Source organism: Sus scrofa, chromosome 1 (assembly GCF_000003025.6).
Source record: "Sus scrofa isolate TJ Tabasco breed Duroc chromosome 1, Sscrofa11.1, whole genome shotgun sequence".
NCBI classification, from domain to species: domain Eukaryota; kingdom Metazoa; phylum Chordata; class Mammalia; order Artiodactyla; family Suidae; genus Sus; species Sus scrofa.
This window is the reverse complement of record NC_010443.5, coordinates 72,135,232-72,160,692: the sequence shown is the minus strand read 5'-3', so window position 1 is coordinate 72,160,692 and position 25,461 is coordinate 72,135,232. Positions and strand designations below refer to the sequence as shown.

The following is a 25,461-nucleotide window of genomic DNA, read 5'->3' as shown; positions in this document are numbered from 1 at the left end:
CTAATGGCAATGCCTGATCCTTAACCCACTGAGCGAGGTTGGGGATTGAACTTACATCCTCACGGATACTAGTTGTGTTTGTTACCACTGAGGGGAAATGAGAGCTCTTAGAGGCTCTGTTTTTAAAGAGCTGCGTGGTATTTTTCCTACTGATGGAAGTTTAACTTTATTTGCAATGTAACACAACTGTATTCCAGTTAAAGTGGATATCCATGGCCTTTTCTGATATCTGGTTTCATTATCTGGCTTCTTGTTTCTTATATTTATTCATTCATTCTAAAAAGATTTGATGAGGTTCCAGTGTGGCTTTTATGACACCCTGAACACTGCTAAGTGGATTCTTGTCCTCCAGTGCCATAAAAAGTTATCCTTCATCTTGAAAATTATGTTTCACCATTCCTGTCATTTTGGCTTTCAAATTCTCTAGGTGTACAAGTGCTCTGTTAAATTAGATGTTATATATCTACAGATATGTGTATGCACATATACCTGTATGTGGGCTGGCCTATTTGTTTATATACTTGGCTGTGGGCCTGATTTAGGGTGCTTTGTACACTGGCAACTACATAGATCAGCACCTGCTGCCCCAACATTCATCAGATCCCCTGGACAAGTGGTTCTAAGACATCTTCCCCAAAGCCCATCCCTCCTGATTCCTTTATTCCAGTTTTTTCTTTTTTATCAACTCTTGAGGCTGCCAAGCCCCTCTTCGCCTCTGCTTCTAAGAAGCCCCTTCCTGTAAGCCTATAGACCCCCTTCTTCTGCTCTTAGACTTTCTTGTTGAGTTGAACTTGTAGGAGATGCGGTGACACTTCTATTATGGATGATGTATATATCAGAGGTGCCCTTTGTCCCTGTGACACAGAAGGTCTTCAGATGACCTGTTGCTGGGATATGAATTTACTTTTCCTGTGAATGTCAAAAATGCCCTGATTGTTTTCTAGGATGACATCAGCTTTGCATTTCACCTGCCTATGGGATGCTCAGGCTCCTTTGGGGTGTTTGGAAGGGACATATTGTCATATTATTTCTCAGGGAAAATGTGTTCTAAGCTCCCAGTAATTGAATTGTCAGTGTCTATTTTGGAATAGAGGCCATTCGTAAGTGGAAAATAGCTTATTCTTTTTCTAAAACGTATATTATCTTTCTTTTTTCACACAAAATCTGTAAACTTATTATCTTGGATGATGTGACTTGTATTTTATTGATAAGAAAACTGAGGCATAGATAGCAAATGACTTCTTTAAGGTTAGATAGACTAGTTAGTGGCTGAATCACTAAGTTCTGCTGTTAAATCATTGGCCAACTAGTTCTGTACAATAACATAGATGGATAAAGACACCCAGTCAGCTCCTGTACACACAGTGAGCTCCATTTGACCCCTTTTGGTAATTTGTATTTTGTGGTGTTTGAAATTGGTGGGGATGACGAATAGGCCAGTGATAAATGTTTCTTGCTTTAACAGAAACTTTCTCTTTCTCTTTTTAAAAAGTAAGAACTGGCACTGAAGGAAAAACATTATGAATGGAAGCTCATTTGCTCCTGTTGGTGTCTGGAGAATATATTACCCTTATTTTGTTCGCTCCAACTAAACCTGCCCACATGGACATCACCCAAAGCCATGAGAAAGATAAACATAGGAAGGAAAACCCAGTTGGGAAAATTCTCCCTGGGGAATATGTAGAAAGAAAACCACAACAATGAATGTTCTAAAGAATGAAAAACAGTAATTAAAAAAAAAAAAAAAAAAGCAGAGGCAGACTGGCAGGCTGGCACCCAGATAGAATAAAAAATGATAAAATGAGGGTATTTAGGTGGGAATTTCTAAGGATTAGGACCTGAGGCTCTGTTAGGTGGACTGGTTTTTAAAACCTAAGCTTTCTCAATACACAGTTTTTATCTTCGTTTCTTCTTTTCTTTTTGAAAACAAAACAAAACAATTGTTAAAAGTCTTCAGAGTTGGGTGGGGAAGCTACAGTTTCTGAAATGTTAAGGGCTTTATTTGTTAAAAAAAGGTGTGTTTGGATTTTTCTTTTTACCTTCAGTATCAATAGGTTGATATAATAAGGACTATACCTTGGTTGAAGGTCAAACACTGATTGTTATGGGCTGAATTGTGTTGCCTCCAAAATTCCTATGTTGACATTTGAACACCAAGTGCTTCAGATTATGGTAGTATTTGGAGACAGGGCCTTTATAGAGGTAATTCAGCTAAAATGAGGTTATTAGGGTGGGCTTGAATCCAACCCAAGTAGTGTTCTCATAAGATGAAGATATTTTGAGATAGATGAGTACAGGGGAAAAATACTGTGAAGACACAGGGAGAAGGCAGCCTTCCACAGGACAAGGAGCTAGGCTTGCAAATGACCCTGCCTTCACAGCCTCAAAAGGAACCAACCCTATAACATCTTGATCTTGAAATTTTAGTATCCAGAACTATAAGAAAATGCATTTCTGCTGGTAAAGTCACCCAGTCTGTGGTACCTTGTTATGACAACCCTAGCAAACTAATAAAACGATAATATCTCCATCCTTAGAGTTGGGGAGAAAAGGAAACAGGACATCGAGCTTTTGGAGAGTTAAAAAGGAGCAGATGACGATCGACACGGTAATGTTCCTAGAAACCCAAAAGGCTGGTTGCTAGTTTCAAAGGCTGGTTGCTAGTTTCAGTGAATTTATGATTCAAAACCAAAACTGGCTGCCAAAGGAAGCGGCTGGTGGGCATTACTTGAAGTTCTGATTTGATGTACTGGTGTTCCAAGGACAAGAAAAAGACGAGGTGAACTAATTGAACTCATTTTCAGCTCAATTGGACATCTGACTTTTACAAAATACTCTTCTGTGAAACAGACCATTTCCTTCCATATCCGTGGGAAGAAGTTTATAGTTAGAACACCCAGGGGAATTTCTATTAATTGTTACATACCTGGAATATCACAAAGGAAAGTGGAGGTGAAATAGCTATTGAAATCATTGTTTTTGCCTTTGTCACTTATAAGGAACTACAGGAATAAATGCTTTATGGCCTTGGGCACTGCAAAGTCTTTACGGAGCCAAGACAATAGGGGCTTCTGGAAGTGTGTGAACTTGAGAACCCTGTGGAGTGTGGGGAGAGCAGAGCTTGAGGCCAAAAATATATTCTGTCCAGATCATGAAAATGATACATAGAACATACCTCCCGCCTCCACCCCCAGTGCAACTCTCAGATCTGGGTGGGTAATCTCGAAGATTTCAGAGAGGAAAAAAGAATACTTTGCAGGAAAATCAAAGGTCTTCCCTTCTTTAAAACTGTCTTCTCAAACATAAATAAGATTTTCCAGTCCCCAGAAGTCTCTTGACCCCAGCCTGAATTCTGCTCCATATGGGGGAGGAGCCTGGATTCTAGCAGCAGGCTGCCTCATTCAGATCACATCTTGTGACCAGCTGTGTGAGCTTGGACCAGGACCATAACTTGTAAGCCTCAATTTCATCATCTGTAGAATGGGAATACTAAGGCAGTGCCCTTGTTTCGCAGAGCTGTTTGGGGTGTGGAATGAGACAGCTGCGGTGGAGCCTTCAGGACAAGGTCTGTCCTGCAGGAAGTACTAAACAATTATCAGGTCTTATCATTCAGGCTGCAAGGATACTTCCGTGTGAGAATAGTGAGGTCGGTATGGTTCTCTCATTGAGTTTAGACTCAAGTGTTTGGAATATTGGAGGTTGATGTGCTCTCTGCTACCACTTCTCTTCCAGCCTTCTGCTGAGGCTATATGAGAGGTGGGTTTGGTTTATTTTCTTTTTGATAGCTACCCTGTACCTAAATATAAGAGTTTGATATGGAGACGAAAATAATATCAAAGTTAATATAGTCATGTACCTCTGTCCAGCTCTATGGGAGAAATTAGATCAGGCTCCAAAAGGAGTTCAAGTTGGAAAAGTGAAAAGTTGACCACTGTGGTCCCCTAGTAGGTAGCCTGGGACAGAGTGCCCAGGACAGTGCCAGGTGTGGGACAGGGTCTCCCTGAGCACTTGCGGACTGTTTGGCTAATACTTTATTTTTTTGTCTTTTGTCCATTTAGGGCCACACCAGTGGCACATAGAGGTTCCCAGGCTAGGGGTCTAATCAGAGCTGTTGCGGCTGGCCTATGCCAGAGCCACAGCCATGCCAGATCCAAGCCGCGTCTGCAACCTACACCCCAGCTCACGGCAACGCTGGATCCTTAACCCACTGAGAGAGGCCAGGGATCAAACTCGCAACCTCTTGGTTCCTAGTTGGATTCGTTTCCGCTGCACCGTGAAGGGAACTCCATGGCTGATGTGTTAAATGAGTCTGAAAGCATGAGAATTTTGTACAGCAGAGTCATTGGAGGGTATTGGGGGTATTAGGGGAAGAAATGTTTTGTGGTTTTCATTTGGGGTCTCAGCAGGAAATAGATGGCATGTTCACACTGAGTAATAGGAAGAGAATGTAATAAAGGGGCAGCTAAAGGTCTCGGGCAGCCCGTAGCAGTGGTGCCATAGGCTGGAGCTGTCCATGGCCAGGCACTGCTTTCACCCCAGGCTTAAAGGGGTAATGGAAGGATGGGGTGTCAGAGCTGGAAGTGGGGACCTTTATGGAGGGGCTGCCCGACAAGGGCTGTGATCTTTGGTGGAGGGATGCACCAATTTTTGGTGGAGGGAAAGAGCATGGGGAAAGGTCCTGATCATGCTCTCCTCCCCACTTTCCTTTCCAGGAGCCAGAGGACAAGGGAGTCTTAGTAGATCCAGTTCATGGGCATTTCCTGGGGCACAGAGCAGGGTGAAGAAAGGTGGAGAGCAGATCGGGAAGGGAAACAAGGATACCACGCCCAGTCATCTTTTCGGTTAGTGGCAGGTTGGGGAACAGAATGGAAAAGAGTCAGGCCATCTGTTTCAATCTATTGTCTGGGAGTTCCCTTCGCGGCGCAGTGGTCAACGAATCTGACTAGGAACCATGAGGTTGCAGGTTTGGTCCCTCGCCTTGCTCAGTGTGTTAAGGATCCCGCGTTGCCATGAGCTGTGGTATAGGTTGCAGATGCGGCTCGGATCCCGCGTTGCTGTGGCTGTGGTGCAGCCTGATGGCTACAGCTCCGATCAGACCCCTAGCTCGGGAATCTCCATGTGCCTCGGGAGCAGCCCTAGAAAAGGCAAAAAGACAAAAAGACAATATATATATATATATATTGTCTGGAATGGACTGCATTTTAGGAATGCCCATCCCCATCCAGCAACTGGTACCCCTGGGTTGTTAGTTATCATCTCTTCCTCTATTTTCTTCTCATACTGCTTACTTCCCTTTCATTCTCCTTCACATTTGACTGCTATTGTCTGAGCAATTCATTTCCATAAACATTTCTGGAAAGTAAAGTCATTTTAGCTACTGTCTGGGATGTTCCCATCTTATACTTTTCTGTCCCTTTGCTGCTAAAGACTCAGGAAATTTGAATCCAGTGACATTTGATTGACTTTGATGGTGGGATCAGCACAATCAATAACTTAGTTCTTAGTGATAGCCTAACATACTTTCACGGGGGAATTGATTTCACCTAGAAATTTGGGGCTTGAAGAATGTCATCTGCTCAGGATCACTGCTTTGGGGAGCTGTGGCACAACTCCTGCTCACCAGCTTTTCTGGTGGGATGTGCTGACTTGTGGTCAATCAGCAGAATGCCCATCAATGTTCAACAACCGGCTCCCTGGAAAAAAAGCCCTGATTTGCGTCATTGGCCAATTTCTGTGGTGTAAATATTCTCACAGGGCTCATTTCAAGCCACCAGTACAACATCACTGAACATGGAGCTGGGAAGAGATACACACTATTGGCTCTTGAGGGTCTCTAGAGGCTGACTCCAGCACACTGCCTGTCACTCCCCTTCCCCAATATGTACCCCGACATTGACTCCGTGGGCATGTGGTTTTTCCCCAACTGTCCTTCAGTGGGACCAGGACCTGAAGTCTCTGGATTCTTGCTTAGGTTGTAGGCCTTGGGAATGGATTTAGAGTCATTTATTCTACAGTTGGGCATGAGAGACCCTGGTGTGTTTGATAGAATCTGATACTTACTAGAGGAGTCCAATGAAATCACTGCCCACTTTCAAAAATAGTCACGGTTGTCAGCCTGTTCTTGTTCATAGTGAATGCATAATATTTTTCCCTTGTACTTTGAGAAATCATCTCTGAGAAATCATCTACAAGAATCTAGGAGATGAATTTTTTATTTCTGTTTCTTCAAGCTTTAACTCTTTCTCTTTCCGTTATAAAGAATAGAATATTTCGTTTCCTAGTGTTTAGAAATGATTGAAATTTGTTTGTATAAAAGTAGAAATGAATTTAAATCTTTTTCTATAAAAGTTCAGAGCAGAATATGCATTTCTTTCTTTCTATCTTTTTTATTTTTGGCCATACTCATGGCACGTGGAATTTCCCAGGCCAGGGATCAAACCCACACCACAGCAGTGACCACACAATGTCAGATCCTTAACCCGCTGTGCCACAGGAGAACTCTTGTCTTCCTTTCTTAAGACCATTTGACATGTTGATGTTTATATCATCCTTCCCGTTTATATACTGTTTGTATTTCATTATACATTTCCATATGTATAATAGGTATCAAATGTGAGTACAATAATAAGTTAGAATAGGTTATACTCAAGTCAATACTAAAATAAGCAACAGAATCCCATTTGCTTTTAATCTTATTGAACTTAATATTGTTCTACATTATATGCTAAAGTGTGCAGAAAAGTTATAGCCATGTTAAAAATAGATCTGGACCACTATTTTATCTATCCACCAAACATTATTTCTATTTTATTTACCCAAATAAATACATTCATATGCTCTTTATTTCCAGTACAATATCTAATTTATTTATAACAGATCCTCAACAAAATTAAATATCTACTTATGATGATATGATGTAATTTTATTATATTTTTATAAAAAGGGAACAATATCTCCTATGTGATAAAATAAACTCCTGCACTATCTATAATTGGGAGGAATTTAGGTTGTGTCCTAATTAGCTCTCTTGTTTATGTATTTATTTTTGACAAACATGGGCTTTGAATCATAGATTTTAACTAAAGTAAGATAGCCAGAAAAAATAATTAGAGTATGAAAGTTTTAATTGAGTTTGGGTTCTTCCTTTTTTCACAATACAAAAAATCAAGCAGATCTATTGTACACATTTATCACTGAATAGTAATGACAGGCAGAAGAAAATAGAGATAAATAAATCACACAATTGAAAAATATACCTAAAAATTTAACAAATTTTTTTTTTTTTTGTCTTTTGTCTTTTTGTTGTTGTTGTTGCTATTTCTTGGGCTGCTCCCACGGCATATGGAGGTTCCCAGGCTAGGGGTTGAATTGGAGCTGTAGCCACCGGCCTACGCCAGAGCCACAGCAATGCAGGATCCGAGCCGCGTCTGCAACCTACACCACAGCTCACGGCAACGCCGGATCGTTAACCCACTGAGCAAGGGCAGGGACCGAACCCGCAACCTCATGGTTCCTAGTCAGATTCGTTAACCACTGCGCCACGACGGGAACTCCCTTAACAAATATTTTTGTTAATAATTCAACATAATAGCACCCCTAATACACTTGCTAATTATTTCCTGTCTTAGAATGGATATTTGGCTACTACATCGTGTGTTATATGATCCTATGTAAACGACCAATATTTCCAAGGTTAAGAAAAAGTGAGTTCAATACTTTCTTACCCCATTAAAATCTAAACATTCAAAGTGCACAAAGGGAAATAACACGCATTATCTTCTCCTTTTGAACTGGTTTCATCCATCCATCCACCCACACATCTTTTCATCAAATAGATATTCACATGGTCTCTATGCTTTCTTTCCTACAGATGTTATACTAACATTGGGGATACTAAAATAAACAACAATAACAACAACAATGTGATTCTTGCTCTAAATTGCTTTCAGGGGATAATTAATTCAGTGGAACTGAGAGCACTGGGGTAAACTGCACAGAACTTTCCTACCTAATTGGATAAGGGCTCAAATTGAACTTCATTGACCACTGCAGTGAGCTTAGCCGTGTGCCAGATTTTATGCATATATCAGTGTTTCATTTGTAATTCCATAGAAGTCAATGTGTCTGGTGGCTCTGGTGTGCTTTTAATCTCTTAATCTGTTATGACTTAATGTTTTTTTTTTTTTTTAAAGCTTTTACTCTGATAGCAATAGCATTTTTCCTGGTATAAAGTCACGTCATTATTTTCACTCTTTGTAAAAGACCATTTTGTTATTGTTGTTGTAGCATTAAGTTCCTTCTTAGGAATCTTTTAAAAATATACATTCTTTTTTAAAAATATTATTTTCCATTAGGATTTATCATAGGATATTGAATATAGCTCCCTGTGCTATATAATAGGGCCTTGTTTTTTTATCCATTCTATATATAATAGTTTACATTTGCTAACCCCAACCTTCCATTCCACCCCTCCCCCATCCCCCTCCCCCTTAGGCAACCACAAGTCTGTTGTCTATATCCATGAGTCTGTTTCTGTTTTGTAGATGGATTCCTTTGTGTCATATTTTCAATTTCACATATAAGTGATATCATATGGTATTTGTCTTTCTCTTTCTGACTTAATTCACTTAGTTTGATAATCTCTAGTTGCATCCATGTTGCTGCAAATTGCATTATTTCATTCTTTTTAATGGCTGAGTAGTATTCCAATGTGTATATTACCACATTTTTTTTTTTTTCTTTTTGCCTTTTCTAGGGCATATGGAGTTTCCAAGGCTAGGGGTCTAATCAGAACTGTAGCCACCGGCCTATGCCAGAGCCACAGCAATGCGGGATCTGAGCCACATCTGTGACCTACACCACAGCTCACGGCAACGCTGGATCCTTAACCCACTGAGCAAGGCCAGGTATCGAACCCAAAACCTCATTGTTCCTAGTCAGATTTGTTAACCACTGAGCCATGATGGGAGCTCCGATTACCACATCTTCATTCATTTATCTGCCAATGGCCATTTAAGTTGTTCCAATATGTTTGCTGTTGTGAATAGTGCTGCAATGAACATTGGGGTGCATGTATGTCTTTGAATTATAGTTTTGTCTGGATATATGCCCAGGAGTGGGATTGCTGGATCATATAGTAGTTGTATATTTAGTTTTCTGAGGAACCTCCATACTGTTTTCCATAGTGGCTGCACCAACTTATATTCCCACCAAGGTGTAGGAGGGTTCCTTTTGGAGAATGTTCTAATCTATACTCAATAATCCCTAGAATATTCCCTCAGTGGATATTTCACAGCTACTTTTTTCTAAATTACCAGTCCTCTTCCTAATCCACATGGTCTTTGAAGACGTGATGGTTTTAAAATTTATCCACAAGTTATTTTATACTCCTCACCTTTCCTTGAGAGTGAGCTGGACTTAGGAGCTCTTTTCTAATAAACAGAATATGGTAGAATGACTGTGTCACTTAAGAGACTAGGTCATAAAGATATTGTAGCTTTTATTTTGGTTACTCTCTTGTGTCTTTTGCTCTGGGGGGATGTCAGCTGCCATGGCATGACCTAAGGTACACCTGACAAAGAAGCGAGGCCTCCAGCCTACCACCCTGTGAGTTAGCCATCCCAGAGATGGATTTTCCAGCCCCAGTCAAACCTTCAGATGATTTTAGCCCAGGCAGGCATCATGACTACATGTCTCATGAGAGAGCCTGTGCCAGAACAACCAAGCTGAGGTGTTTCTGGATTCTTGCTCCTTATCAACTGTAATACTTGGTGTTTTAAACCACAGGTTTTTGGGTAATTTGTAATACTGCAAAAGATAACTAATACAAAGATTTACCATCTTTTCAGACCATGTTGTTAAGAGACTCAGCTCTAGGGAAGCAGTCTCTATTTAAATTTTTTTGCCCTCATATTACTGATATGGCACCGTTCTTCCTAGCACCCCAGGGAAAAAGTTCTTTCATTTTTATGTACTTCTACTTTGGATCCTTACTCATTTTCTCTAAGATCTTGTCTCAAATTTTCACCTTTATAATCTCTCCTCTCCTTGGCTTCAGTGAACTCTAGTCTCTCCTCTTTTTGATCCTGCTGATTTTCTGGGCTTGTGTATTTGTTTGCAAAATCTTGAAGCCCTATCTATTCTTTTCTTCTCAGTCCTTGCCTGTTGGTTTCTGCCCTTAATGGAGACTTTTTGCTTTGAGATTAATTCCCACTCTCTTTTCCTTATTCCTTCTGTCCTGATTTCTGACATCTTCAGTCCTCAGGATTCCAAGGATGCTGAGAGCTGGCATAACCCTCAGAGACCTCTTGCAGAGTATTACCTGGAGGCCACACAACTTTGGGCATTTGCCTCAGGCCAAAATTAAGCTTCTGACAGAGCCAGGGCTCAGGTTCAGCCTCCTTCACTCTCAGGCCCATATCCTTCTCATTACAACACAAACCATTCCTTGAAACTTTCTCCACCAAAGTCATGAGATGACATCTTCTTAGTTCTTCTTGTTTTTTGTTTTTGTCTTGATCTTGCTTTATCCCCCTTTGTTCATTCCCTTTCCTACTGTGCCTATGCTCTGCGCCTTGTCCTCAGCTTCTCTCTTGTGATCTCACTTACTTACCTGCCACTAGATTGTACCCCTAAACTTTCAGCTCCACTCCTGATTCTTTCATGGACTGAGCAGTCAGCTCATACTGCTGACTGCTCACTGGGCAGCTCCTCTCAGAATTCCTGCTGTTACTCTGATCCTGTGGCCAAATGCTATGCTTCTCTAACTTATCACAGGTACTTCTCCTTTTCTTATTCTTTCGAGTAAATCCTTAGAGCTACCCTATAGCTGCCAAGCCTGTCACTTTTCTTCTTCATCTTTTCATTCTTCATCCCATTCATTCAACAAAAATATACTGTGCATGGTGGTGCCAGAATCAGGCAACCCCAAGGATACACAATCTAGTGAGTCTTTAATCTGTTACTGCTTTGACTTTTTTTTTTTTTTTTTTTTTTAAGGGCCACACCTGTGACATATGGAAGTTCCCAGGCTAGAGTTGAATTGGAGCTGTAGCTGCCAGGCTATGCCACAACCACAGCAATGCCAGATCCAAGCTGCATCCAGGACCTATGCCGCAGCTTGTGGCAATGTCAGGTCCTTAACCCACTGAGTGAAGCCAGGGATCAAACCCATAGCCTCATGGACTCCAGTCAGATTCTTAACCTGCTGAGCCACAGTAGGAACCCCCTGTCTTGACTTTTCTATGACCCAGGTCTTCATCGCCTAAGTGTGGTTTTCTCTGACATTGTATTTAACTTCTCTCTTTGCTTCCTCTTTCTGTCCTATCCATCTATATACTGCTTTCTTCATGTTTTATTTGGTGCTATTACTTCTGTTATCACTACGTCTAGACTCAAATGCTTTGTAACCCATTTGAGCTTTGCTTGTCTGTTTTTTTAGTGACCCTGTTTTCCACGCCAGTTTCCTCTTCTCTATGCCCCTTGCAGCTGTGCTTTCTCACCTCCATTGAGCCTTGCTTGTCTTTTGCTCTTTTGGGTTCTGTCTGAACTTTTCTCTAGTCAAGGCAGAGAGGCTCCAAGGCAATTACTATCAGTGGCTTCTGAGGATTGTTAAGACAGGGAGCTAATATGTGCTGAATAAAAATGACTACTAAAATCTATTGTCAATTCAATGTGCTCTAATTTTTTTTTTACACGGTACTTTTATGACTACTATATAAAACTCCCTTGTGGTGAGGTAGAAAGAAACGGGTGACATCATGGAGGAAAACTGAGCAGACTGTTTGCTTTTCCCATTACACTTGATCAGTCTAAATATCAGTGACTCTTGGGGAGGACTTTGGGGTCTTATGATTTGAGCTAAACAAGATTTCCCCATATTTCACAATCAGTTCTTGATTCAGGATGCTTGGAAGGCAGTGGTCAGTGGGGTCATTAAACAGAAACCAACAAGGTGATCTTTTCCATGAGGAAGGTTCCCTCATGGCTATGACGAATCTTGAGGGTGACTGAACCTCTTTATGAAACCAAACAGGTTTAGAAGTTAGGAAGTGACTAATTCCCTCCACGTGCTGCCTCTCATCTCTTATCTATGGTTGTATCTTATATCAGAGTCATAGATGACTGTGTTTTTTAATTGTTACTGTGAGATGTGGATTCATAATAGAACTGCTAGGCTATCAGAGATTTCTGGATGTACATAAATGGGATATAGAGACGTCAACATTTTCTGGATGAATGGCTCTTCTTTTTGTATCAAATAACAGAGACAATACAGTCACTGCTACTTTGTGATTTTCTGGCCTATTAATTAATTCATTTATCTATTGAAATTTTTTATTTATAGAGCACCTTCTATATTCCTGGTAGGATGCCAAGTGCTGTGGATGTAATGATGAACAAGATAGACAAAGTTTTGGCATCCTCACTGTGGCACAGTGGGTTAAGGATCTGGCAGTGTCTTTGCAGTGGCTCCGGTCACTGTGGAGGCAGAGGTTTGATCCCCAGCCCCTTAATGCAGTGGGTTAAGGATCCAGCATTGCTGCAGCTGTGGTGTAGGTCGCAGCTGTGTCGTAGGTCATAGTTGTGGCTTGGATTCCATCCCTGGCTTGGCAGCTTCCATATCATATGCTATGGGTGAGGCCAAAAAAGAAAAAAAAAATATATATATATATATGGACAGGTCTTAACTCTTTTTTTCATGATTCACAGAGCCACCAGGCCATAAACAATATGAAAATTAGGTATTTCCAATTTTTCTCATTGACTCTCATTGATCCTCTGGTTCCTGCCCACTCCCTTTATCTGTTTTTTTTTCCCACAAAAGGCCTTTCTCAAGTAGCCTAAGCATTAATGGTGGTTTTATGTCTTTCATGGTGAAGGTCAGGGAGAGTGGAGTTGTCACTTGAGCTGGACATCTGGTCTGGTTCATGAACATGAGGCTTCATCTGATTTTTTTCATGTCATCACTTTTACTATTCTGACAGTTTGTTGCTTTTTTAACCTAGTGCCCCATTGTCTTAGTCTGTGTCAATAGTTAAAATATTTTTTCATCTTACTCCAAGTAAATTAAGTGGGATTTAGAGGTAGAATATCAATGACAGGGTCTGGCACACAGTAGTGTTTAATGTGGGTGTTTAATAAAGATTTGGAAAAAGTAGAAGGGAGGAAGAGATGATTTACTGTTAATCAATTTTATAATTGACTAAGATATAAGTACTTGCTCCTCTTTAAAAAAAAAAATTACCAGAAGAACTGAAACTGGAAGAGTGAAAAAAATAAGCAAGAAACAAAGAGATCACCAGATTTGATGTGAAGTTCTTCATATTTGTAACCTCTACATGCTTCTTTTATAATATTCCCAACATATATGTTAGTTCTTTCTCTCTCTCCCTCCCTCTCCCTCTCCTCTTCCCCTCCCCTCTGCCTCCTTCTTTCCCCCTCTTCCTCCTCTTGCACTGAGTGTTCTGTGGGGCCACTTGGCTTTTAAAGATCACAGCAATGTCAGATGATTGTTAAAAGACCAGACCCTGGCATCAGATAGGCTTGGGTCCCAGTTTTGGCCCCACCACTTGCTGACAAGTTACCTTGGGTAAACATTTTCAAGCCTCTGTTTCTTGATCTATAAAATGGGAAGAATAACAATCCTTGTCTTATAGGATTTCAGGGGTGATAGTCCATGTAAAGTGCTAACCACTCTGCCTGATACTGATAACATCTATTATGTCTGGTCTTCATCCTTCATTTCTCTGCCATATGACTATGCTATAAAACTCTACATACTGTGGGTGATTTTTCTCCCGAAATTAAATATACAGGTGTTCCCGTCATGGCTCAGCAGTGACAAACCAGACTAGTATCCATGAGGATGCAGGTTCGATCCTTGGCCTCAATCAGTAGGTTAAGGATCTGGCGTTGCCGTGAGCTGTGGTATAGGTCGCAGACCCAACCCACTTGCATTGCTGTGGCCGTGGTGTAGGCCAGCAGCTATAGCTCTGATTAGACCCCTAGCCTGGGACCTTCCATATGCCACAGGTGTGGCCCTAAAAAGAAAAATATATATACAGTATTCTTTTCATCCTTGAATAATTTAAACACAGCTGAGGATGTTTTCTCCAGGCTTTGTAAGAGCATTCTTTCTGAGATGAGATCAAATTTGGAAAATGTTGATTCAGATGCAGAAATTTTCAGTAAGTCACAAGCAAATGACTGTACGGGATTATACTGTGAATCTATGTTCTTCCATTAGCTCAGTGTCTGCTTTCATATTCCTCAATAAATATAATAAGTGAATACTCTTGGATGAGTTCAGAGCTAATTTCTCTGGAATTAAATTTGTACAGTTTTCTGAAGGCATTTTTATCTCAACGAATAGATTCTTTTAGTAGATACAACATTCCCAAATCAGTGTCTTGGCTCTGTTTTCAGCAACCCCAGGTCACATTCTTACTATTCTTACTTCATCTTGGAGAATCAGAAAAGACTTCTTTTATATTGGCAGTTCGAAGGCAGTACTTCTGCAAAGTCGAACATTCCTGCCAGGAACTGTGCAGCGGTCATTTCCAATCTTGTTTTGCTTAGAAAACAGACCAATGGGAAAAGATCCAATACCACAATTGTTACTTTCTCAACAGAAATTCTTCAGTTGATCAGAAGACCAAACTGCAATTGTATCTCCTTAGACATGTCCCTGTATTGATGGGGAAGGAGAAGAGAATCTTAACAGGGGAAGAAAATGATGTTGAGCTCAGTGCTGAGCTCAGTGCTGATCTCAGCTGAGTTGAAATTCTAACATTCCTAGCTTCGTTTTATGGTTGAGAGTTACGTTTAAATGAAAGAGCAGAACGCCACGCTCTTGTACCAGTGGGATCCGTAGAGAGTCAAACAGTACATCTATATTGGGAAATTCTATTCTAGCTTTTATTGTGCTGATGGAGAAAACATCTTTCCAGATGGATTTCTCTTTATACAGCCTTTAAAAATTTTACTTGCACCCAGTTTGTCCCATTGGCAGTACTTCCAGTTCTTTTTTTTTTAGACTTTAAGGTCACAATAGTGTTTATAGAACAGGAAGAGAAGTGGCTCTGTTAAGTGAGAGAAAAAGAAGCTACAAAACTCCTCATCACTATGGGTATCTTTTAAAAACATAGTAAATAGTACCGATGGCTTGTCAATAGGATTTTCAGCATTTTATTATGCAATGTGAAGGAGTTGTATAGTGAATGCCCATTTAGCCACCTTCTATATTTACACTGTATTTTGCTGTATTTACTTTATCATATATCTCTCCACCTCTACCCATTCCTCTGTCCATTGGTCATTCTATCTTATTTATTTATTTATTTATTTTTGGTGGGGGGTGGAATGTATTTCAAAGTGAGCTGTGGGCATCTGAAGTGATAGACTCATTTAGAATCACGGATAATACCAGCTTGCGTTTTGGCCAATGGTATATTGCATCAGATAGAACTAGTTTTGGCTAAGGTTAATAAAACATCGACAAGAGTAGCTTAATGTGTTTTGAAAGAATTTGTTCTCTCTGGTAGAACAGGGCTGAATGCAGGAGTTCAATGTCGGTAAGGGGGTTCTAACATCATCAGAGGCTCAAGCTCTTTCTGTCTTTCTAGTTCACCAGCCTAGCCCATGGCATTCATCTGCAAGAACTCTCATGGCCTGAGATACTGCTAGGGCTCCAGCTGTCTCACTTTATTTGGTTTACTTTTATATATTTATTAAAATTAAAAAAAAATAGAAATATAGTTGATTTACAATGCAGTGTTACTTTCAGGTACACAGCAAAGTGACTCCGTTTTATATGTAAACCTATATGTTCTTTTTACATTCTCTTCCATTATAGATTATTATGAGATATTGAATATAGTTCCCTATGCTATACAGTAGGTCCTTGTTGCTTATCTGTTTTATACATAGTAGTTTATATCTGCTAACCCCAAATTCGTAATTTATCCCTCCCCCCTTTCCCCTTTGGGAAATTTATTATTGATATCTGTGAGTCTGTTTCTGTTTTGTAAATAAATTCATTTGTATCATCTTTTAAGATTCCACATGAAAGTGATATCATATGATATTTGTCATCTGTATCAGCCATTTCACTTTTAACTGTAGGAAGGAGGAAAGGAATAAAGGCTTCTTTTAATGACCAATCACAGAAGAACCAATCATTTTACGATCAACTTGTCTAGCTCTAGGGGAAAAAATGAAGGGAATTTATGGGGATCATATTGTATTTGTAGATGAATTTAGGAAAAATTATAAATTTATAATTTATTATTTATTGCATCGTATTAGAACATAGTCACATTTGTGAGGTTGAGAAACATAGTATTATGTATTCTTTTGATTTTGTAGGTTGTTTATTTATTTCAGCCATTTTGTTTTGTTGGGAAAAATCAAATGAGCTGAGGTTTCCTTCCCTAGCATAGTTGTGTGGGTCTTGGATTACTATTGGGGACATTTGTGAGGGCACATAAAGTGAGTTTGAGTAAGTTTTCATGTAACTCGATTTCAACAAGATCATTTGTTTAGTAAATTAATTGATCCTTATATTGAAGTTATAGCAAAGTGGTACTTTTTTATAGGATGATCACATCGTTGTGATCAAAAGGCAGTGTCATCAAAACAAAGTGGTTCAAGGCCAAAGGACCAGATGGTCAGCCTATGCTATCCTTAGGGATGGATCCATGAGAGCTGTATGGGTTGAGAATTCGGCCTAATGATGACAAAAGTCCCAAAGAATATTTTTAATAGCATTTAAAGGCCTTATCTTTGAAGAATAAGCTTTATTTTCTGGGATTAAAAATGATTCATGGAGTTCCCGTCGTGGCGCAGTGGTTAATGAATCCGACTAGGAACCATGAGGTTGCGGGTTCGGTCCCTGCCCTTGCTCAGTGGGTTAACGATCCGGTGTTGCCGTGAGCTGTGGTGTAGGTTGCAGACTCGGCTCGGATCCTGCGGCATTGCTGTGGCTCTGGCGTAGGCTGGTGGCTACAGCTCCGATTCAACCCCTAGCCTGGGAACCTCCATATGCCGCGGGAGCAGCCCAAGAAATAGCAGAAAGACAAAAAAAAAAAAAAAAAAAAAAAAGATTCACACCTGTAGAGGTCTTGGGCATAGACCAAAGAGGATTAATGGTTGATGGTATGAGGTGCCTAGCATCATTAGGGATGTCTGAGATCTACAAGATTGTTCATGTGCTGTCTACGACAAAGAAGGAAGGTCATTTTTACATTTATGTCCAAGAAATTAAAAATGGAAAAAAATCAATCTGTACCAGCATCCTTTGCTATTTTGGATTAAAGAGTATATTAAAATGGGAAGTTCCCATAGTGGTGCAGTGGTTAACAAATCCGACTAGGAACCATGAAGTTGCGGGTTCGATCCCTGGCCTTGCCAAGGGATCCAGCATTGCCGTGAGCTGTGGTGTAGGTTGCAGATGCAGCTTGGATCCCACACTGCTGTGGCTCTGGCATAGGCCGGCGGCTACAGCTCCAATTAGACCCCTAGCCTGGGAACCTCCATATGCTGCAGGAGCAGCCCTAGAAAATGCAAAAAGACAAAATAAATAAATAAATAAAAAGAGTATATTAAAATGGGAATTCCTTCCTATGTTCAACCTTCATACTGCAAGAATTTGTTATTTATTTATTTAAACAAAATTTTCATTTTATTTTTTTTTCTTTTCAGGGCTGCATCTATGGCATATGGAAGTTTCCAGGCTAGGGGTCAAATCAGAGCTGCAGTTGCAGGCCTATGTCACAACCACAGCAATGCCGAATCCTTAACCCACTGAATGACGTCAGGGATAGAATCTGCATCTTCATAGATATGACCTGCTGAGTTTGTAACCTGCTGAGCCATAATGGGAACTCCAAGAATTTTTTTTTTTTAAATAAGAATTAAAATGTTTTAACCTAGAGATTGTTTTGAAAATCTCAGCTGCATTTACTTTATTTTCTGCCCCTTAATTAGCATATTCTCCTTGAACTTGCCTGCAGTCAAAATGGTCTTTTAGAGTTTTAAAGCCTGAAACAGAAAGCAGAATAAAGCAGCAAACATCAGTTCAGAGAAGCAACAGTCACTTAGTAGGAGGATGGGGAAGGGAAGTTGGAGAGGGACAGACTAGGATAGGAAATTAAATATGAGTAAAGACATTTTTACCCTTAGGTTTTAGAAAATGATTATCTAACATTATAGCTATAGAAAGTAAGTTTTCAATTGCTCATTCTCTTTGCTGAAACTAAGGCTGTAGTTTTCGTGTCTTCTTTCTGCTTGTATTTCTTCTCATGTATCTTGAATCTGTTTCACATCTTGTTTGATATTGCTGTTTGAGGTCACCAGAGTATTGTTTAATGAATTCTTAGAGGTCTGGCATATGGTTATATTTAGCTTTTTAGAAAAGTTCTTTCTATGTTGAAAATGCAACATTAGGATTCTATGGAAGTAGGGGAGGATTATTATATCTTTGCTAGAAGCATGTAATGAATTACTACACTATGTATAAATCATATAAGACAGAAAATAGTACTACTTGTTTGTCTTGAAGGATCAACAATTTTTTATTGACCACAAATGTAGTAATACTTCTAAGTCATGTGAAAGTGAAAACATTCCTGCCTTAGCCTGGAGGCCTCAGAAAGCAGAGCCTATACCAAAGGCTTAAGTGCAAATATTCCCGGGGGGGTGGGGAATGTGATTCAAGAATCATTAGTAATGGACAGGGTTGTGAAACAAGGAAGGTGGGAGACCTCAGACAAGCCTTCCATATCCAGTCAATCACATTGCAGGCAACTTTGTTTCTTGATCTCCGAGGTCTTCCTAACTGAATGAATGGGTGTCAGATCCTTCCATCTGGTGGTGGTGGTGGGAAGAAGATGGAAATGTTCATTAATCCTACCCTTATTAGTCCAAAACTTCACCAAGGGGTATTAATTGCTTCTCTCCCCAGTCTTAACAGCAAAGCCCCAGGTTGGGAGGCAAGAGGATTCCTTGAGAAGAGGCCCTTCAGTTTACATCTGGTTGAGGACAGTTGGAATCTGAGCAAAACCAGTGGCTGTAGTGATTGTTGAGATAAATGAAAGGTGAGGCAGAGCGAATGTGATACAGGACACAAGGGGTGTCAGACACATCCTCTTCTATCCACCATCTTTCCCAGATGTGTCTGTAATATTTGAGGCCCTGTCATAGATATGGCTTACGATTTCTTCCAGGATGCTTCTTGGTCCCCGTGTAAATTAGGACTGCCAATAGGTTCTCGGGTGGGGTTTGGGTATTATCTAATTCCACACACCAGTGATAAACAAATCTTGGCTCTGGCCCATGGGTTCTGATCTCCATTATAAGATATATATCTTATCTTTATAGTTCTAGGGACTCTGTTGATCATTCTAAAAATTATGTGAAGAAAGTCTTTATGAATATATATTTGATTTAGAACTAAATAGTCTTTTCTTCTAAATGGCAGATGATCCAAATTCAAAATTAAAAAAAAAAAAGAACATGTATTTTGACTTAAGGACTGATAAAGTAAAACGCCTTAAGCGTCTATCAGCGTGGTATGGCAATCTCTTTGTGACCTTAATGATGGAGACAATAGCAAGATTTTGATATCCCTTCTTTGCTGCCAAAGAACTTGAGGCACAGGCAGACATAGCCTGTCTTAGTGGTTATCAAGCTTGACTTGAATCAGGATCACTTGGAGGGCTGTTTAAACACTGAGCCCCCTGCCCCCACAACATATGCTGATTCAGTAGTTCTGGGAAGGGCTTAGAATTTTTTATTTCTAACAATTTCCCTGGTGCTGCTGATGCTGCTGGTCCAAGGACCCCCCTTTGAGAACCCCCCTGGTCCAGTACATAAAACTAACTTCAGGTTGAAGTCTGATAACTATTTTGACTCCTTTCCTCCAGGCACGCAGCTTGCTTCATGGCCATTTCCCTCATTAGCAATAGTGTCTAATATAACTGATCATTTTGGACTAGATTTTAATTGTGTGCTTTTTGTATTAAGTAGATAAAAGATTAGAAAGCAGGTGGAGCATCCACATCCAAACCAGAAGAGGGTATTTCGGGGAAGAATTCCTAGTGCTCTATACCAAAGGGTGGCCAAATGATGGTCCGTGGGCTAATCTGGCTCACTGTTTGTTTTTATAAATAAAGTTTTATTGGGATGAAGCTACACAGTTGATATCTGTGTTGTCAATGGCTGCGTTCCTGCTGTAAAAGTAGAGCAGCAGTTGCAGCAGAGACCTCATGACCTGTAGAGGCAAAAATATTTACTATCTGGCTCTTTACAGAAAACCTCTGACTGCCCAGGGTCTATGTGTTCCTCTGAGCAACTGCTGGCTGATTTAGGGAAGCTTTTCTCTTGAAACCCAGCAGTAAGCAACATCAGTTGGCTTTAGCAGATATGAAACTTGAATCCTAACACTTTCTTCCGCCCTTTCTCAACCCTTCTCCCCAACATGGAAAGTGACCCAATAAGTGAAATGAAACTTGGCCCAATCAGCGATATTTAGAAAGTGGAAGGTGAAAGTGTTGACATCTGCTTGTATTTTGCGGTCCAAGTTTCTCTGGCAGCACGTGATAGGACAAGCGTGTTCTGGTCAGCCGGGCATCTCGAATTTTGTGAAGGATTATCCCGTGTTATCTGACCTCCACTGGATTTATGCCTAATAAGAAATGCGGTGTGATGAAAAATCTGCCTTCTTTCCTAGTGGTGGCTTCCTAAGCAAACTCTTCCTGCCTTCGGTTTTGATAATTTCAGTACGTTTGAGTGTTTGCTGTGTAGTCAACATCTGTATGTATACATTTATGAACACGTAGGTAGATTTTTAGGCATAAGTGTATTTTAATGCACAGGCTTGTCCATCTTACCTCCTTTGCCTCTTACCTCCTTTCTGATCTTATCTGCTCCTCTATCGGGGGTTCATAGTCTCGGAGAAATGGCCATTAAGATGGGATTAGAAGAGTAGGAGGTTTTCTTAGGGGAAATGCCTGGGAAGGATGGCGGTGGGGAGGTGGAGGAGGAGGGAAGAATGTCCCTCTGCAGTGCAGATCTAGCTGAGGGAGAGGAGGAGGACAGCAGGAGAGGCTCTCACTGTGGAGCCCTTCTTGGGGCTGCTGCCAGGTCAGTGGGAGTCCTTGGGCCAAAGTCCAAGCAGTCCCGTGTCGCACAGGAATCGGTCCATGCTGCTTCCACCAGTGAGTGGTCGGGGCCAGCGGGGAAAGAATGTCCCCGGCATGAACATGGTGGTGGACCCATATGTTATTTATTAAAATAAATAAATAAATACAAAACCCAAACCCCAAACCCAAACCAAAAAACCAACCATATTTAAAACAAACAAAAAAACCCCAACCGTAGACCTATGATGCTTGTTATTTAAAAACAAACAAACATAGACCTGTAATGCTTCTCCTCTCCTTGCAGCATAGTCTGGGTCCTTTAAGGTGCTCTGCCATCTGACCTGCCTGCCTTTCCCGCCTTTTCTGCACTGCACCCATTACACGCCGCACGTGCCTCCTGCTTCTGTGGTGGGCACTTTGCCTTCATGGTTCATTTTCCCTCTCATATCCTCCCTCTCTCAGCCAGCTGTTGAAATAAAATATTCCTTTAGAACTATTTCTCCCAGAACCTTTGAAGTCTAATTTACTTAGGAAACCTTATTTGAATTTATATGCTAAAGGCTGTGAAGAATCCAAAGATGAAGCAGACATGGTTGCTGCTCTGAAGGATTAACTTTACACAGCAATACTCCATAAACAGTATATTAAAAGGAACTAGTAAAAAATGGCCTAGGCTGAGTGCAGAGGAAATATGGGGTGGTGGGGGGCAGATTCCCAAAGGGAAAGATGACCTTCTCGACAGAGAATCCACTTTGGGAGGCGAGCCCTGAAGAGCCTGAGGAGTTGGGAAGGAAGGGAATTCTGGATTAAAGAAATAATGAGGGCATATTTGTGAATTCCTTTAGAACACCCTCAGGGTCTGGTGTTTTTCACATTGTACATAAGATCCATTAGCAGAGTATGAAGTCAATTTAGGGGTCTTCTTATCAGAAAACAAAAGGAAGAAAATAAATCAAACCAATAGAATAAGATGGAGAATGTGTGGAGTCCATGGCATGTTGTGAGAGTATTATTTTGTGGAATTTTTTTTATATGTTATAGATTTCCACATATTTAATGGGTTGTTATAGAAATGCATTTCTTACCCTGGCCTAGCTTTTCTCTTATTTGAGTTTATTCAACAACACATTTTTAAGGAGCACCTCTTATGTGTCTGCCACTGGGCAAAGTCCTGGGTACCTCGTGACGAAGAAACAGACATAGGCTCTCATTTCATGGAGATCATTATCCAGTACACAGGCTGCAAACTTTAGCAGCATCAGAAACACCTGGAAAACTTAATAAAATGTAGATGGCTTCAGCGTTTGTGATCCGTTAGGTCTGGAGTGGGACCTGGGAATTTGCTTTTCTAAGAAGTTCTCAATTGATGCTGAAGATGTTGGTAGGGGACCTTGTTAGACACGGGTTGGGTGCGCTACTTAAATAAATACGGATAAGTGTCTGATAGCAGTTTGTGCTAAGTGTTTGGAAGGAGAATAGCAGAGAACTGGTGTGTGTGTGTGGGGGGAGGGGAATGGAGAAAAAGAGAAAGTGTGCCAAGCAGGAAAACTATTGTATGTATGATAGTTGGAGGTGTCTGAGGTAATAGCTTCCAGGCAGCAGGAACAGCATGTCAATGATCCAGAGGAACTGGAAGCATGAACGAGAGAAGTGTTTGAAATGAGACTGGAAGGTAGGTAGGGACTAGCTCACTCAGGGTCCTTCGTCCAGTGATATTCACATTGGAATGCGTGTATTCCTGGAGAGCATGCAGCCTTTCTAAGCAGAGGGGGGCACTTGTAGCGATAAGAGAATCATCTTCCTTTGTGCTCTCCTAAAATGGATCTGCCCAAGGGCCAGTATTTTGGTAGTGCTCATTTACCGTTTCACCTCTTTAGGAATGAAGGCAAACTTATCTCCTAGTGAATCTTGCTTGTGTATCTTGCCCTAGAGTGTAAAATTACTCAGGGGCCAAGTCAAGGCATAACTCAAAATATACCTCAATAAAATAAAAAAACCCAACACCCCCCCAAACCCTCAAAAAAGTGAATGATTGGAATTTCTGCTATGGCACAGTGGACTAATGACCCAGCTTGTTTCTGCGGAGGTTCAGGTTTGATCCCCGGCCCAGCCCAGTGGGTTAAGGATCTGGCTTTTCTGTGGCCGTGATTCAGTTCCGGGCCTGGGGACTTCTATATGCCATGGGTATGGCCAAAAGAGGAAAAAAAAAACAAAAAAACAAAAAAAAAAAACAAGATTAATGATTTATCATGGAATAAAAACAAAAGAATTATTCTCAAGTCAATGAGTCTCTAGTTACTGGCTTTCAACAAAATTGAAGGAGGCCCTAAGTAAACTGTCAGCAGGTAGGGCATTAAAAACAATTTTTGATGATGGATCACTTGGGGTTTTTTGGGTATATAACTAGAAAGGAGACTCTTGCATTTAGTGTCATTGCTATATCAAAAATTTCCTCTTTATTTAGGTACATAAAACCTCCATAAAAATGAAAAACTGAAAAAGAATCAATTCTGAAAACTGCTATAGTTTCACATGAAGTACTACCAAATCATAGATATATGGATTAATTGGGATAAAAAAATATCATTGAGTTCATTAAGAGCTTCATCTATATATTTAATAATTATCTACCAGATTTATAGTATATTCATGTTATGTTGCTCAGCTCTGTACTTGTGGTAAATGTAATACCGACTCCACCTAGAATAATAACTTTTTGGAAATGTATCAGTTATCTCATTAGGTTCTTTGTAAGAAATATAGAACACCAATTTGTGAGCATAAACTCCATTTGTGAGACAAAACACACAACAGAGGCGGCCCTGGAGCTGAGGAACAGCTTTGATTTTTCGGCCAAATTTATGAGTCCACAGCTTTCAGATCAACTGTGAGCTGCCCCGTGAGCTTGGATTTCCCTTTCTCTTCATCGAAATTCTCACCTTCCTGGTGTCTGGGCTTAACAAAGCTTCTTCTTCCCGAAGTAAGCCCCAGGGAAATGTTTTGGGATTTCCACATCACTCATGTCGATTTTAGTGGAGGCAGCGATGACCAATTTCTGGTGTGTTCTAGCAGGGGAACTCGACTGAGGATCAGACTGAAGTCCAGTCACAAAGAGCCAGCTACTGCTCGGCTGCCTCAGGAGAAGCACCGCTGTGACCCCTGGTGCCCAGTGAGCATCGTCATTGTCATGGCAGGAGTGATGCTAGCTCGCAGCTTCATCTGACTGAAGCATTTTTCTCCAGGGCGCAACAGCTTTCAAGGCACCTTTCAGAGGAATAGTATCCAGACTTTCTGTGATGCTTAACCACTCAGGTCCCACCATGTCCGTCACCACTAACTGGTTGTGTCAGCAGCAAGAGATTTCTCTTTCCTTTTCAGCCTTAAATGTAGCTGCTGAATACTTCCTCTTCTGCATGTCCTTGCTGGAACACAGCAAATGGGGAAAAAGGTGCCAATTCCTCTGACTAGGATGGGGTTTCAGTTGTGGTGGGGTTTCCCCTTCTGAGGTGTTTTTGGCCTTGAGGTTACCCTTCTTAACCTTACTCTGGCATTAGCCTTCTTGGCTTCAAGTTTCTTCTATTATCCAGATTCTCAGTTTTTTTTTTTTCACCCACCATCTTGCAAAATGGGGGAGCCAGAGTAGTATTTTTATTTTTTTAAAATTTAGAACATTATGGCCACAGAAAAAATTATCTCAATCTGTATATATCTATAGTTATCTTTATATATCTATATCTACATTTACATAATAGGAAAATTATCTATATCCATATAAATATAGACAGCAGAGAACATAAAATGATCAATAAAAAAATTTTGAAGCAGGAGTTCCCGTCATGGCTCAGCGGAAACGAATCTGACTAGTATGCACAAGGATGCAGGTTCAATCCCTGGCCTCACAGAGTTGGTTAAGGATCCAGCGTTGTTGTGAGCTGTGGTGTAGGTCACAGATGCGGCTTAGATCTGATGTTGCTGTAGCTGTGGCTGTAGTCAGTGGCTACAGCTCTGATTCAACCCCTAGTCTGGGAATCTCCATATGCAGTGGGTGTGGCCCTAAGAAAAACCAGCCTTTGAAGCAAAGAAATACATCAGGAAAACTCTCTTCTGTAAGTATAATGGAAATAGGAGTTTAAGAGAAAGTGAACTGTCCTTGGCTACAAAAGGATTCCAGGACTCTCTGGAGGAGTGGACTGAACACTTGGGGATGTGGGGAGGAAGTTTCTGGAGAAGAAGGGATTAGCCCGTCAAAGAGCAGAGATAGGAAAAGCCAGGGCTGCGGGCCTGAGGGCTGGGGTGGGAGGGCTCCCATTTTGTCTCT

At 40.7% G+C, this 25,461-nt stretch overlaps 1 pseudogene; it reads right to left on the bottom strand.

Annotated features, from left to right (window-relative positions):
• Positions 23,780-25,232, bottom strand: LOC100513702 (annotated as a pseudogene).